Below are 17,443 nucleotides of genomic sequence, written 5' to 3' on the forward strand. Positions count from 1 at the left end.
AATCAACTCTTTTGAGCTTTACGTTATATTGTAATGATATTCCATCAACATAAACATACTTAGAGTGTTGCCTTGATTCTTTCGTGCATGTTTGAAAAAATCCTTTAATCTCCGTGGCAACCATTCAGCTGTGCAAAACGCCTGAGTGGACCTAGCTCCGCCTTCGAGGACGAAGCTCCTCCTCTAAGCTGCAGTTTCCAAACGTCCGAACTTCCGCCTCACAAAACACCACTCCCTCACGACTCCCACACTTGGCTCCTTCAAACTAGCCAACAGCAATTAGCAAACACCTGGCGGAACTCTGCATCTGCTGAGCTCATTATGCTAGAGTTTTTAAAGAGACAGACACCCAAATTCCAGGTATTCAATTAGGAAGACAGACTTCTTTTAAGTCATTTTTGATATATGTAGCATTTGTTTAATAACAACTGAAGTTAATGTAGTTACTTCATTGTGCTATAAAATGCCACTGCGTGCCTGGAAAACACATAATACTGCCCCTTTAAACAGCACAGCCCTGTGCCAGAGGTATTGTTGGTGACCATATCAGTCCCTTTAAGGCCGCAGTGTATTTGTCATTTGATGGCTCCTTCCACCAGTTAATGCATCAAGTGACAAAGCTCAACTTATCTCAAATTGGCTTCTTAGTCATGACAATGAGCTCACTGCACTCCAAGAGCTTCCACTGTCACCATATCTCAGTACAATAGAGTACCTTTAATATGTGATGGAAAAGGTCAATAGAGACCATAAATTCAAATAATTAAGGACGTTGTGAAACGAAAAGGGTTCATAGAAAATTTCCAATGTTATGATGTAGCAAGGTATATCTAAAAAAGTGACTGTTTATTTTATATACGCAAATTTGTAACTGTTATTAAGATCATTTTTTGCCTTTTATTATTTCTCTGCAGGGATTGAAAGAGAAAATAACTTTTATTAGAACTTTTAAGAAAGACGCCCAGATTTATTCGCATCACCTCTGAAATAGGCCTGTCACAATATAATGGTAATGGCGTAATAATGCAAAAACGCATTCTTAAAGATCAATAAACTTTAAATTGTAATCAACATTTAACTCTGGAACTAGAAGAAATCTTAAATATCCAAAAAATTAAAAAACCTAAACAAGGGAAAGAGTTAATAAAAAAATTATTATGTAAGTTTCTGTAACTGTGCTTCAAAAAATGGACTAGTTGAGACCAAAACACCAGACTGAAGACTTTTATCATCCAGTTTTTGGTAGAAAGAGTGACAAAATAATAAATCATGCAAATGGAAATCACTGAGCTCGCTTTAATTTATCAAGCGACTAACTGATTTATTCAGGCCTGCTCTGAAACGGTCAGAAGCAGAGAACATTTTTTCTCCTCTGGTCTCACACACACACGCCACACACACACACATATGTACTATGGCCTGAGCAGTGTCAAGTATAGCATTAACAAGACGCTGGGAAAAGAAGGACACAGACATACCAGCAGAGACAGGACACTGACTGAGTGAGAAATGCCTGAGACAAGAACTGAGTGACAGAAGGAATTGACAGCTAACAAGTAAAACTGGAAAGCTGTGAAATGATCTGGAAAACGACTTCCTGACAGTTTTTTTTTCTCCCCAACATCATTTAAATTCGTTATTTCTTTCTACAGCCATCCTTGAGTTTCAAGAGTAATTTATTCCCTGTGACAAAAAAGAAAATAGTGGGTTACAATGTATTCAATATTCTATCTGGTGTATGGGTTGAAATAATGAGTGATATGTATAATAAATAAAGCAGCCATTTCGGAAGTTTGTTTTAGACTTCCTGAAGTCCAAAATCATCTTTCCGCCTTGGATGGACAAGCATCGGAGCACTCGATAAATTCAACTCATATATACTGAAATGAAAGAAAATGTTTCTCTGCTTGGGTGCCATGTTGCTTTCTGGGTTTTAATAAATTACCTCAATCAAAGAGGAGTGGAAAGCTCAAGTAGCTATCCAGATTATCATGTTGATTTTCTACCTAATCTGGAGACCAAAATATTGAAAAGCTTCTGGATATCTCACCTCAATACAGTTGCTAGTTTTTTTTTATTACAGCCTTTAAACTCTGTAAACGGCAACGGAGCGTCCAGCAGATGTTACTTCATGAATAGATTTGTCATTTTAAATGCTTGCATATAGTTTCTGGAGGTGGTTTAGTGTTTGGATGATACTCATTTACCATGAACTTTGCCTAAGCTCACTTGTCCGAGCCTTTTTCCCGAATGAGAAGAGACACGCGCTGAGGGGCGTGTGTGCTAGTGATGGGAAGTTCGGCTCTTTTCAGAGCCGGATCTTGAGGCCTGGCTCCCAAAAAGAGAGCCGGCTCTTTCAGCTCCCAAAACGGCTCTCGATTTATTACCATCTAGCGCTGTATTTTAGCTTATCTGGGCAAATATGAATGATTTGTGCGTCAATAAATTCTTTTGCATTAACTGTTTTTTGTGAGAAGCCTTTTCCAGTTTTATGTATTTGTTATGTTAAGACGGCAGGCTTTGATACTTTTGTTTGATATTTTAATCAAACTTTAAACTTTTATTTGACACAAAAACAAATACAAAAAACACTGCAAAAACAAGAACCGGCTATTTACCATGGCAACTGAGAGTGAGAGCTGAACAGCTAAAGGGAAAAAAGGAGCGGATGCCTTTGAGCGTGACCCATCAGTAATGTACGATGGCGAATTAGGGTCATTGTAGATGGGGCAAAAAAGAGAGAGTACATTTCTAGTAAAAAATAAAATAAAATCTCAGAAATGTAAGAAAGTGGACATTTCTGAGCTTGAAAAGTCAAAAGAAATTGCTAAATGAAACTCAGAAATATTGAGATTAATATTATAAATTTTCTACAAGAAACTTGGAAATTTTGAGTTTCAAACATTTTTCAACTTTGGAAACTCAGAAATGTCCAAGTTTTTCTATTAATTTCTGAGATTAATCTGGCAATCTGTTTTTGGGTGGACATTTGTTCTTCCTTTCTCTTCTATCTACAATGCCCCTAATAAACCATTGTACTAATGTGTGGGAAAGCAGACGTGAAGCAACATATATGACATATACAATAATTTGCATTTATTTGCTAGATTTGCATGGCTTTATGCACACAGTGTGCATATGTCCATGCCAGTATCATCCTCTCACTCTTGGCTGCTAGCTACTGCGCTTCGCTACTTTATTTTATGTTTGTTCCTTATTGGCAGGTTTGCAGCTTAAAATATATGTGAACGAACGGCATATGAAAACCATTCCCGGCTCATTTTTTACTGTATATTTTATGAATAAAACAATACCTCAGCTACAGAATCAGAAGAAATAGCTTAATCTGAACTTATAAGACCTTCTATGCTTTTTTGTATTTATATCAATGGGATCCGATGCATGCATGAATGAGTTTGCAGTTTGTGTGAGTATGTATTTTGGTACGCATCAGCTGAATGGCTGACGCCTGAATGGCCTGCGGAGATCTTTCTCTGCAGCAAGCAGCCATTCAAATGTCAGAGCACTGGGGGAAGTTTTCCACCACACATTTAATGGCTGAAAATATCCCTGCTGAGAAGTGAGCAGGCCGCACACTGTGACAAAGAAGCCAAAAGCACTTTGTTCGCTCTAATTACGTGAACCTGTTACTTATGATGACATGTAATTTTGTTGTGTTGTTCTTCGAATCCATACGCAGCTTAAATATGTATTTTTCCTTTTTGTTCTTTTATTTTAAGAAAGAAAAACGCCAGTCGCACGCTTTTAATTCCTTAGTGTTGGTCCCCGGTTAAATAAACACAAATAAAATAGACAAAGAATAAATAAATTAAATATTTGTTGGAAAATTAATGACTAAGTCCCTGTTACTTTGATTGTCTTAGCAAGTATTATACCAAAACTTCATTTCATGAAGGATAAAATGAGTTAAAAAAGTCTCAATGATTTGTTTCTATTTTAATCTTTTTTGTCATTTATTATGAATCTTGTAGAAAAATCAAGGAACAAAAATCATCTCTTATTCTTTTGCTAAATATTTACTCTCAGTCTATTTCCCCTTTAACTCTGACAAACAGAAAACATACAGTACTCTACATAATCTCAATCTCGTTGTAATCTGTTGATGACAATGAAACAAATCTTATCTTACAGGAACTTTAGAGAACAAGATACAACGATAAATACAATATCTAAGGGCATCATAGAACATATAAATTATACCAAAATTAGTGCTTGAGGGTTGTACAACCTTTCAAGAGAAGATACAATTTTAATTGAAGTAATGTCATTAGCGTTAGCTCCAGCTCAATACAGTGTTTTTACAGCAACTTAAGAGTTAGCAGAGCTAATGTTTATGATTAATGCTTTAATGTTAGCACAACTAACTTTTTAGATAGCGGTGTCCACCACTGAATCTCAGTATAAATCAAGCTGTTCCATGAACGCCTCTCAGAACAGCTAGCTAACATTGCCCTAGCTAATAATGTTAGTTAGAAATGATTTTTGAGCTAAAAGCAGCATGAAAACCAGGAAATAAATCAAGGAATTTGAAACAGGTCTTGAGCTGCTTCACAGACAGGTGAGACGCTAAGGATTTCCTGTTTCTTCTCACTGTTTTACTCTTCTAAAAGAGCTCACTTGTAACATTTTGATGTGAGTTTATGAAAGCGGAGTCGTTAGCATGCCAATCTAGCTAAAATGATTCCCAGGCATTATTCCTTTTGCTTTTCTGCCATATTGTAGTTTTGTGTGCAACTTTTCTAGTCACTGTAGCCAAACGTGTGTCAGCTGGCATCCACTTTGAATTCATTTTCTCCAATACTTGCAAATAATCATTTCAATACTTTTCTATATATTCCATATGGTTCAGTGACTCCAATATATTCTGTATAGTTGAGTCCAAATTATTCAGACCTCAGGCAGATTTGGGTTTAATGTAATCTTTTAATTGTATCAACATGTTTGTTCTGACTGAGGGTAATTGTTTTAGAAAGGCCCAGGCAGTCATGATCTGTAGATGGAGCTAAAGATTAGGATAATTGCCGTCCAATCTCAAATACTTGGTAGAAATGGTCAAACTAACAACTGAAACATGTAAAAAGGGGGTCAGCAGTCTAAAGATGGGTTTCATTTATGTAATGCTAATAAGAAAGAATGTCACAATTTGTGCTTTTTTAACAAACCAAGCCATCAAACTAAGCGACATCGTGGTGACAGCAGCGATTAACAGCTTGTCATCACCCCTTAATAATACCTGCTGAATATCATGTTCAGATCAACAGCAACACATCAACACAAATGTGCACATGCATCACAATGATGGTTACGAGCGCTGGCATGGCTTACCAAAAGTGCGGATGTATGACAAACACACGCACACGCCCGCACACGCACGGCTACACTCTTGCCCTGGAGATCTAAAAGTGAATCACGGATGGAGCCGTCACAAATTGAAAATCTAATCCAGGCAGCATGAAATCTTCAAAGCCCGCCGCCAACAGAAAGTACGAGCCATTCTCTCGTGTGAGGAAAAGGTGCCCCGAAGCAACGACTGGACAATTCTGCAAATCCATTCATATTGGCAGTGAATGAGAATCATTTTGACACCTATAACATTTCTTTACTCTGTATGAGGTCATTTCAGACAGCTGATTTCAGCTTTTCTCGTATGAACTAGATATGATGGATGAAACTAAATCAACCCCAGGAGTTTATTCTACTACATACTGGGTATCACTAATGTGCTACTTAACCATTTCTGAGAGCATATTTTTACAATAGTGACCATGAGGTGGCCATATTTTGATTTCCAAAAGAGCAAACACTTAGCCCAGTTTTGAAACACTTTAATCAGTCTAACTAAAGAAGACTTTTGTTCTTAGCGTATTAAAGGGTTCCTTCTAATAAATTAATATATTTCATGTAGGGTTTCAAAAGTCAACAGGTACAAAAAATGACTGTAAAGTCTATGGAAATTAAAAAGAATGGAAATAATTACAAGGGCTGTACAATATATCGGTATCAACATCGGTATTGGCCGATCTTAGTAATTTTTTAAGATATCGGTATTTGTCCAATAAGTAAAACAGAAACCTATGTTAATTTCCAAAACATGTTTTTTAAAAAAAAATAAAAAATTAAATTGTGTCTTTTTTAAATAGACAACTCCACATATCAATATAAATTACAGACCAAACAACCATTTGACTGAACAAGCTGATTATCATCTTTTGCAAATTAGAATGGAGTTAATTCCTAAAAACAATGCAACTGTCATTCAAACAGAACATAATTGTTAGGTCTGCAGTCAGTTCCTTCCTCTTCTTTGTTGTTTTCTTTTTTTTTAAGTGTTGCGTTCAGCAGATGATTGACAGAGGTCTAAACAGTGTGGCTCAGTTTGATTTCATTCTTCATTGATCAACTTTCTGAACAATATGAAACTGTTCAAATGATTTTGACCCATCTCCATTGAGAGGTTGATGTGTTTGTTGTAAAGCACAATAGAGCTGCGTTAAAATATGAAATTTTGCACAAAACAAAAATGTAATAGACCTATTCTAATGTGTTCAAGGAAGCGTAACAGGTCACCATTAAGATGCTAAACATGGTGTACAAAACAAACATTTCATTTGTCACATTTGTGATTTCATTTTGAAATAAACTGTTTTTGTGTTGAGCTCTGTTTATTCTGTTGTGTAATTAAGTTTTAGTTTCTGATCTTTTATAGGTCGTCTCCTGGTAGTTTGTATTTCCGATAGACTGATTCTTTCTGTTCTGTGTTTCGTTCTCCTCCTGTTTTTTCTCTGTTCTCCAGTCTCCTGCTGGTTTTGAGCGTTTCCCATGTCTGTTTGCGTTCTGGTTTCTAGCTCCTGGTCTCTGTGTTTAGTTCCAGTTCTGGAATTCCTCCTAATTGAATTTTTCTTGTTTGCTCTTTGTTCTCTGGTTTCACCCTCAGCTTCTCCCACGCTGCTAATTAGTCTCATCTGTTTTTTGTTCCACTGATCACTTCTCCTCAGTGTGCGGTTCCATTTTCTTCTTCAGTCACTGCAGCTTCGGCTGCTCAGTCACGCTTTGCCCCATGGTTTGATCAGTCGTCTTCTGATTATGTTTCTGTTATTTTAGGACTTACTTAGTATCTCACTTCTTTGCTTCACGGTTTTGGATTTTTGGTCCTTGAACAGTTTTTTTTTGGTGAACATATTTAAAAAAAAAAAAGTATTTAATGAATCAAAGTTTCCATTTGACTCATTAAATATCCTGCTTTTTTGACACAGTTCCAAAAGTTAATTACTTCTCAGTGATCCACATCTCCACTATTCTGTCAGAAGGTGTCATGTTTATTTATGTTTGGGTTTTCTTTTTTTTCTGTGAATCTAAAACCGACAAAGACTTTTCTTGAGGAGAAAGAGAATGACTATCTCCTGAGCTTTGGGGTTTCTGGTCAACAAGTTAAATCATTTAAATAAACTGAATTTATATCTGCAAAGGAAATTTAAAATGGAGCCTGTCCTTGTGAGGAAGTCTCTACACACCTGCATCCATCTTCGTTCATTCATCCCGTTTTGTTGGAGGCGTCTAAACGTGTCAAACTTTATGCCAACGAACATTTGAAATTTACAGCAACGGTTTTTTTGAGCTAATGTTCTTGGACTTGAAACAAAAGCAACTTTAGATCATATTTCTATTTACAGCACAATCAGATTGGTAAAATGTTATTTGGGTGACAGATAACATCACCCAAATAATGTGATGTAAATAAGTTATTTCATTTTTTCTTTGTATGGTCCTAACACTCCGTCATATCAAAGAATTATTATTATAGAATAAAATTCTATATTTTCCATATTTTCAAGACTAACCCTATGAAATGAAACTAACTAAACTCCATGTTCAGGATTCTGCTCCCGGTGAGTCTCAGCCTGTCAGCTGATGTGTGTCAGAGGCAAATGACAATGTTTCCAGACCGAGGTGAATGTGTTTAGAGATATTTATTATGGAGTTATGTGAATGTTAACTGTTTCTGGTTGATTCTTTTCATGAATACAGCATGTCTACAATCAATTTCTATGCAAGAAAAACGTGTCACTTTTAAAAGCACAAGCAGCACAGAAGAATAAGAAGCTTAACACAAATGATTGTCAAAGAACAGTCTCCCACTGGGTAAGCCTTAATGTATGGATGTTGGCTTTTTGTCTTTGCCTGCATGGGGTTTGTGTGTGTGTGTGTGTGTGTTTCTTTTGTAAAACTCCCATCTACATTCATAACACTATCTGAATGTGTGTTTAAAATCCTTTTGTGGGCTGTTGAATGTGAAGTCCTTAGTTGGGTTTGGTGTTCAGTTTTACAGACGAAGGTTCACAGTTTGATACTCTGGAGCCGCATCAAGCTTTCCTTTTGTATTCGCTAATTTGTTTTAAATTATTACGTTGTTATTTCCACAACACAAAGGATGGTTCAAGATTAGCATGAACGTCTGAGTTTTATGTAAAGTCAGATAAGCCGTTGTCAGAAAATAAAACGTTTCCCCTAAATTCCCAACGATTCGACACAATCAGCAGGTTAGCAGTTAAAAACGCCTCGTTTTTCTAAACCTAAAACTCAACACCCTTAAATATTTATTCTTTTTTGTGTTTTATATTAAGTAATTTGTAAATGGAATCTTTTTTTCCTCATTTATTACCTTTAAAACTTCCAATTCCTCTTCCTGTGGTTGAAGGCATTTTCACTCCTGATAGTCCAGGATTGATTGGCACCATTTGTTACATTTTCAGCTGGTGCGGTTCGCTTTCACACTTCATTGTTCCACACAAACTAAACCCTCTGAGCAACCTGTTCATCCCCTCGCCTGTGGTGGTGCCACACCAAGAACCACTGAAGGAAGCAACACCGAAACCTCTGAAGAAGACACTGAGCACAATTCCCTTCTTCTCAAAATGAGAACAGAAATGGGGTGGCTTCAGATTTTAGCGATTGTGGGATTTCTCTTTTGTCTTTTGCAACTCTGCCAAACAAACCCTCGTCAACAATGGGCTCAGCATGAACCATTTCTCCCGCTAACACTAGACAAGCCTGTTTGTTTTGGTTATATTTACCCAGAATGCCCTGCACTTTAGTCCACTTCCTGCTTTCAGAGCCGTTTCGGGTTCGTTTGACATTCACATACGCATTCAAACCGCGCTAAGACCTCGGTTTGTAGGAGTCCGCTGGTTTGGTCCGCATCAGAGTCCGACTGGTGCATTCACACCTCCCCAAAGGAACTAGATTTTCTACACTAGATTCTGATTAAAGCAAACAGGACTGGTGTGAATCCACCCTTAAATCCAGATTTTAGCAGCGTTACCTTAACCCCAAAAAACATAAAATTAGGGCCGTCATACTTTGAGAATAATACTTTCATAGACTTTCCAGCTGCTCTCAAGAGATTTCGTGAACAAGTGTTATTCTGATGAAACAAGGTCTTCACCCCACATGTGAAAATGGATCTGAGTTCAGCCATGTTGTTTGATGCCATGTTGACAATTTAGGCACATGGCCTTCACTGTCCCTGCTTGGTTTGAAATATTTCATTTCTCAATCTATTTTCTCTCTCTGTCTCTTTCTCTCTCTCTCTGTCTCTTTCTCTCTCTCTCTCTCACTTTTTTCCCCCCTCTCACCTAAGACAAAGTGACAGCTGTGTGAAAAGCTTTTGTGAGACACACTTGTCTTTAAATTTGACTGTGTGCCATCTGGAGGATACACACTATGGATGACATGGCAGCCAAACACTTTAGCATTATGCACTACATGCGTCTTACTGTGTTTGTTAGCTGCCCTTGAGACTGAGTGGAAGAGAAAGCAAAGGGAGACATAAGGCAGAGACACACAATGATAGGCCATTGGACAAGGCTCAATGTTTGATTTGAAACGGTCTCCGAATCTTATATTCGTGCAAAATCGAGTGATATAACTGGGGCACATTCTGACCATTGAAACAGAATCTGTATATTAAGAGCATTTAGAAATTTTTCTGTGTTTAACTTAAAGCTTAAATGCCGAATTCATAATTTTTTCAGCTTTCGTGGGTAAAAATTGTCAGTCAAATCTAAGGGTTTAACTGCACTAAAGTAATATGTCTGTCAACATGTTATGAGTCTGTCTGCTGTTTTGTTTACCGCGCTACATAATGAAGCCTAGGCGTAAATTCAATCTGGAAGACTCTTTAGCCCCACCTGCATCATCCAACCGGCACTTCCTGCTCAATTGAATTGTTTTCCCACTAAAAAGTCTATTTAACTCAACTCTACATGTTGGATGGTTGGAAGGTAAGAAAAATATGAATATTACAATCAGTTGGCAGGTATAGCGAGAAGTCCTCTCATTCATTTTGCTCAGGCACTCAGGAAAAACGTCTGTCCCCACAGACAGACAGGCAGACAGACAGAATGGATGCAGAGGAATGTTTCCTCCTCACCTCTGATTACCGTAATGAAGCTCATTCATGTTTCCTGTTTAGAAAGCTCAGCAAACCTTTTTGATTTAAGCATTTGAATTGAATCTATTTTCTGATTACTGCAACATATTGGTTTATTGATGGTTTATTTTGGAACACTACATAGTTGTTAAAATTTTTTTAAAATTTTCTAAAATAATTTTTTTCAGCCTTTCAAAATTGCCTATTTGACTCGAAAAATGATGATTGTGATTCTAAGTTAATTTCAGTCATAACTAAACGCTTTGCACATAACTATGATCATTTCACTAGCCCTTGTTTTATTTTGTTTAGTAAAAGACTTCTGTTCAATCCGATTATTGTCAAGCTGCTTTTCAACATGGTGAAGGCAGTTTATGCACTAGGTTATCCATTCTCAAATCAAAACATTTATTTATTTACTCACAGTGGAGCACAAATTATGTTTTGAAGTGTACCAGTCTGACAGTAGTGGTGCACACGAGGCATTCTTTGCGAGAAAGAAAAACACTGGCGTTTTATTTTAGCACCCTTCACTGCCTGATGTGACAGCAGGGTTTTTGTAATTCTCCTCCATGGCCACAGGCTGTTCTGTCTCTTATTGTTCAGTCAAAGCTGCCGCTGTCCCAAAGCTTACAGTTTACGTCTCTCTTTGCGAGAACCGTGGATATCTGGCGAGCGAGACCAACGTACGCAAAAGTGTTTAGCCGACTGGCTGCTCTCCGGATGTCTGAGAACCACGTCTTACTTCTAAAGCGTTGCCAGCCCGTCTCCAGCTTGCCCTTTCCTTCTCTCGTCTTAGAAAAGCAGGTGAATGGGATAATGGCTTTTGGAGCTTAATATGTTTGTTAAAGTGGTCCTTTTTTGGACTCCTTCCTTTCTGGCATTACTTTGTCTCCTGCTGACCTTTTCTCTTTTTCCACTTTGTTATTTTTTTCCTCCTGTTCACCCATTCACGCGGTTTGGTCTTTTTGTTCCATCCACCATTAAGTTTCTCAACAGTCTTTTCCCTTTAATTGTCTGTCTGTTTAACAGTCCTTTTATTTCTGTGCTCAACCCCTTCACTCTAACCCCCCCTCTACCTTTCCTTTCTCTTGGTATTTTACACAATGGCAACTGACATTTCAGGCTGATGTGTTCTTCTCCCTTGAGGCCTCTTTTTGCCACCTCCTATGTTTTCGCTCTTTTTTTTTTTTCTTTTTTCCCCTTATTTCACATTCTTCTTTTATAGCTCCTTTGAAAGGTCCAGCTCAGATTCAACTCTCGTTCTATTTACTGTCTCTCTTGATGGACTTATCCTCCTGGCAGGAAGGACAAAACCTTTGACTTTTAGTTTTAAAAGGTTTTTGTCTTCATTTTCATTCTGAGGGTCTTTAGGTTTTCCTTACAGTTATGCATAATCCCAAAAAAACCCAAACATATACAGCCATGTTTTTTTCGCTTCAACATTTTTAATCTGCTATTAGTAAAATATTATGAGACTAAAGTCATACTCCCAAAATATGACTTTAATCTGATATTGACTTTACTCCCGTATTATTTCAACTTTATTCCCCACCACTTTATTCTCGTAAAACTATGACTTTATTGTCATAGTATTCAAATGTTGTCCTTGTTTTACCATAACTTCATCCTAGTAATTTTATGATGTAATTTTATTACTTTATTCCCATATTTATTTTTCTTAGTATGGCCCTAATACTCTGTTACTACTACTCTAATACTACGACCTTAATGGCCAACTATTGTAGTAAATAAAAGTGACTTTCTGGGCTTCATTAAATTGGAGTGACCCACTGAAGTAGGTCGGTGCCCATTTCTGTATTTTCTTATTTATTTTTTGCGGGGGATGATTCAATTTACTAATAAAAAAATCTGAAGAATGGCTACCATTGGACGCTTTAGAGACCAAATTAGAGAGGCAAAGTTAAGATGGTTTGGACATGTTGGACAGGAGATAGATGGTGCTTTAGAAGAGGACCTTGGAGATGGAGCATTTTATGGCACAATTAAGTAAATATGTTACCTTCAGTTGCAAAAATGCTGTCAAACATGACTTAAAGGTAATTTGACTTTTCAACTCAGCGCCTTGAAATTGGGTCTCTGTCACTTTAAGACAATGCTGCTCTTTCCGACACTTTGCCTTCACAAAGTTATCACAACATCGTTCCTGCATCGAGCCTTTCTGTCTCCACACAAATGACCAAACTAAGTTTTTATGTGTGCTAATCTTTGCTAAAAACGTGCTTCTTCACTATCCCTTACCTTCACAGTCTTAGTGGTTTCATGCGAGACTTTTTATTCGAGCTACGGAACGGTGCCTTTTTGGTTTCAGTGTTTTGTGCTCTCCTCTTTCTGCCACTTTTCAGAACACAATCCCGTAATGCAAGTGGGTTCAGCCTTTGAAAGAGGCAGAGGTTTGCATCAGGAGACTTTACAAAATTGTGCACAATTGCTAAGAGGAAAATACAGCAAAATAACAATGTTTGAAAGATGGTTTTTTTGGGTGAAAGTTCCTGTACTGAATGATGTAAAATGTGTGGCTATATAAAAAAGAACAGCATGATTGTAGCTCTTTCTTATAGCGTATTAACAACAAATGTAATCATTCAACAGCAGTGGTGTGCTTTGATTAGAAAAAGCAACGTCTGAATTGATGACCATTGACAATATCTTGACTTTCTCTCTCAAGTGTCTGTGCTCGAAGAGATTTTCATCAAAATAAAAAGAACAATGCAAAGCCCAAAAACATAAACCTGATCTTCGATGATGCTGATTAACTGATTGCTGAACAAATGCTGATGTTCAAATTCCCAAGCATGAAAACACGGAACAACCAAAGGCATGTTTACACAGTAAACAACCCCAAATCCGTCCAGCGGCCCTGGTGATGTGGATTAAATCTCCTGCCTGATTCTGTCAGAATGCAGCACTGCAAGGCAACTGCCCAGCATTTCTTTCTTCCCTCTGCGCTGTGTCATTCAGAGTGACTGATTCGGGAACAAGGAGAAGACTTGTACAGAACTAGGGCATTGTTTATCTGCAGGCAGTGCTGAAAAAAATAAGGCCGCAGAGGCACGGACAGAGGGAAGGAGTAAAAATTAGAAATGTATTTAGTTAAGCTAGATTGTACTGGAGATAATTAAGATTTATTGTGCGTTCAAAGAACCAGCTATGACTAAATGTGTGATAAAAATTAACAAGTTACTCAAGAGTTTTACTGGGTGTCTGCGGGTTTCAGCAAGTCAGATTTAAGACTTTTAATGCCACCTGGAAGGAAATTTAAGACAGAAAAAGCAATAAATCAGTGATTCTTGAGAATAGGGACAAAACAGGTCCCATGGATAAAGTACAAAATTTGAATAAAATATACACCAAATATATATTTTTTAAATATCTGACTAAACTAACCTGGGTCATCTGAGCACAACAATGTATGTTTTCCTGGTGTTTGCTGAATATTTTTCTATTTTAAACATTGTAGTAGGTGAATGGTGTCTGTAAAAGCCCTTGTCCTGGTGTAGAACTCAATACATTATCATAGTTTAAAAGAACTAAAATAATTATATTTAGTTGTCATAATATATTATTTTATAAGTATTCAAACAACTAACTTCATAACTATCAATGAATGCAATTAAAAGTCATTTAATGTATTTTCAAATTCAATTGAAATTGTGTCCTCAGTTTTTGTCAACACCGTCAGACATAGAAAGAATGTGAAAAAAATCAGGCATTATTGAAGGGCACCAGAAATTCTGAGGACCCCATGACCACTTCCTTTCTCTTCCTGTGCTTGGGGGGATAAGCAGCTCTGGTAAGCTTATATTATTCTTTTGTTTTTTCTTCTTTTTTATTCCTAAGTTGTTTGTCACAACCATAAAGTGTCAACACCATAAGTAACATTTTTCAAAATTTTGATGAAATTTTGTTAAATAAATGCTTAATTTTAGTATATTTTAAGGATTTAAAAGAACTGATGAGCTACAATATGGCCTCCTTCAGAATATCATCATATAAATGAAGTTAGCATGGCGTTTTGTCAACTCCGTCAGATGTCAACTCCATCAGATTTTTTAACTGACGGTGTTGACTCTCTTAGTGATGGTGTTGACAAATGTCACTTAAGTGTGCAGTTAATTCATTTTACTGTATTTTACATAATTGACAGCACTTCACATTCATCATGTATTTCTTTTTAAAAATGTTTCTGATTATTTTCAGCAACTTGTAAAGTTTAATGGTTTAAATTTAATACAATTTTATTAGTCCTTTAAAATTAATAAGATGTAGTTTATTTTGTAAGGGAAGGGTATGTTTATCCCATGACAAGCAGTGTACTGATGATAATTGCCTATATTTCAGGCTACAATGGCCAGAGAAAAGCTGTCAGTGGAGGAGCGCAAGAGAAGGAACAGGGAGTATCAGAAAAGAAGGAGAGAAAAAATAAATAGCCAGCCTGAGCTGAAGGAAGAGTTTTTAAGAAAGGAAAGGAAAAGATGGAGACAGAGAGTGGAAGAGGGAAAAATAAAACATATCAATAATCTGGGTGAAAGAGATAAGAGACGTAAGAGAAGACTTTGGAAGCAAAAACAAAAGGAGGCAAGAGAACGCAGAAAAAGGGACAACACCAGTAAAATGGTCACAGTGGAAACGCGTAGAGGAGCAAACAGAAGTTGGAACTCACTTTCACACCAAACTGCAGGAATACACTGGCACCTTGTCAGAGCTTATGTGTCTCTACCAAGACAAATTAAAAAATGAGACAACCACTCATGTCCACTTGGTTCGAAATCAAACCAAGGAGTATCGGAATATGATAGCAAATTGTGATGAAAATACAGCCATTGTTCATGTTGACTTTTCTGAGGCCTGGAAATGTAAATTCAGCTCAGAAGTACAATCCTGTCACTATGGACAAAATCTCCCGCAGATCACACTTCACACAGGCATGTTCTACACTGGGCAACAAAAAGCAGGATTCTGCACAATCTTGGAGTCAAAGCGTCAGGATGCTGCAGCCATATGGACCTATATGGATCAAATCCTCACAGATATTCACATCAGATATCCGGCTATAAACACTATCCACTTTTGGTCTGATGGTCCAAGCAAACAATATAAAAATAAGAAGAACTTCTTTCTCCTCTGTGTTGTCCCGCAACGTCTGGGATTTGAGAAAGCTACATGGAATTTCTTCCCAACATCACATGGCAAAGGCGCTCCAGATGGCATTGGGGCGACGGTGAAGAGATGTGCTGACAGTATTGTGCTGAGAGGTCAGGATATCATAGATGGCAAATTATTCTTTGACAAGGTGTCCAACAGCTTAAGTGGTGTCAAGCTGCAATTTGTGACAAATGAAGATTTTCAGTCTTATGACTCTCTCCTCCTGCAAACCCTGAAATCAATTCCAGGAACAAGAAACATTCACCAAGTGCTAGCTCAGGGGAATGTCATCCATTGTAGGTTCCTTTCATGTTTTTGCGGAGAGCCACAGATTTGCAAGTGCTTCAGTCCCACCATTCACTCTTTTGGCAACACAACACAGGACCCAGATGTCCATGAAAGTTCAACCACTGCTAAAGTTCAAAATCCTCTGGAAATGCTGATGGAGGAAATGGAGAAGGAGCCGAGCAAGACACCTAAAGGAACAACAACCCTGATAGATCCTTGTGATGTCCAAAGTGAAGACTGGCTTGTTGTGATGTATGATGGAAAATGGTGGCTGGCTAAAGCCTTACAAATTGACAAAGAGCACGAAGATGTACAAGTGGAATTTTTTCATCCTCATGGACCAACTCTTAGCTTCAAGCAAAAACAAGGTTGTCGGGATATCTGCTTTGTGCCATTTTCGGATGTCCTAGTTAGGCTGAGAAAACCATCCTCACCAGTCCGCACAAGCAGCACCAGGGGTGTATACCGCATTTCACCAGCTGTTATGGATTTTATTGAAGGAGAATATGTGACACGTCTATTGCCTGGGGATTAAATATTCTGACTTTTAAGCGATTTAGAAAGATATGAATTAGTTCACAATATATTTCAAAAAGTTCTGTCGTGTATATTTTTGTTTGTATTCATCTTTTACATTTTGATTGAAAATCGTCCTGGTTGATGACTTCAGTGACAAAGGTACATTCTCAAAAATTTAGATGTTCCTTGAAATCTAAATATGGTTATTTCACATTTTTTCTTCATATCTTCACATTCTACAACATTTCAGCATTTAATTCTTCTTAAATGTCATTTCAAGTTCAGTGTTTTCTTTTTACTTACTAGTTTGTCACCACCATCAGTTTTGTGTCAACACCGTCATGTGCCGTCAACTCTGTCAGATGTAGTTTATGTTGCATTTTGTTTAAAATAATATTTATTTTGTTTCTTGATAGGCATTTGTTTGTGAAATGTCTGAATTCATGTATTTGGTGCATATGTGTTTTTTACTAATAAATGACACTGTTCATTGTGGTGATTACTTTCAAAATTGTTTTTTGTATCAATTGAACTGGAGTAATTAAATACAGACTAAATAAATGTTTAAATTGTGGTGTGATTAATTTAAAAAACATGGACATAATTAAAATAATTAAGACACCACAGAGAGTAAAAATATCAGTCATAAGTCATTAAAAAATAATTTTATACCAATTTATTTTTGTCTGATGGTGTTGACAAATTTCTCAGTCAGATCCAATAAAAATGTAATTTAAAAGAAAATGCTGCAGCTGGGAGCCTGCACCTTAACATATTTACATTCCCAAAACATTATTTGTCATGTATGAATACATAACTTCAGGAATAAATAACATTTTTGGTGGAAGAATTTTAAAACCATTTTGTCCCTTATCTCAAGAATCACTGAAATATAGGGAATGGTTGGGGGTGATGCTGTATTACAGTCAAACAGCAAAACAGATTTGATTTTTGCTGTATTGTGACTCTTAGGGGCCGCTTTGTGCTTCTCACACTGCAGATGGCACTCTGCAGTCTTAA

At 37.1% G+C, this 17,443-nt stretch overlaps 1 protein-coding gene and 1 long non-coding RNA gene across 2 annotated transcripts in view; one reads left to right on the plus strand and one right to left on the minus strand.

The window, feature by feature from the left end:
- LOC102225909 (protein phosphatase 1 regulatory subunit 29-like) overlaps positions 1-17,443 on the minus strand; it is a 214,318-nt gene that overhangs the window by 38,294 nt on the left and 158,581 nt on the right. The window lies entirely within an intron of this gene.
- Positions 13,757-15,055, plus strand: LOC111608668. The gene is made up of 2 exons (XR_002752798.1): positions 13,757-14,264; positions 14,813-15,055. It is a non-coding gene; the product is annotated as an uncharacterized LOC111608668 (long non-coding RNA).

The sequence above is a fragment of the Xiphophorus maculatus genome, chromosome 5 (assembly GCF_002775205.1).
Source record: "Xiphophorus maculatus strain JP 163 A chromosome 5, X_maculatus-5.0-male, whole genome shotgun sequence".
NCBI lineage: Eukaryota > Metazoa > Chordata > Actinopteri > Cyprinodontiformes > Poeciliidae > Xiphophorus > Xiphophorus maculatus.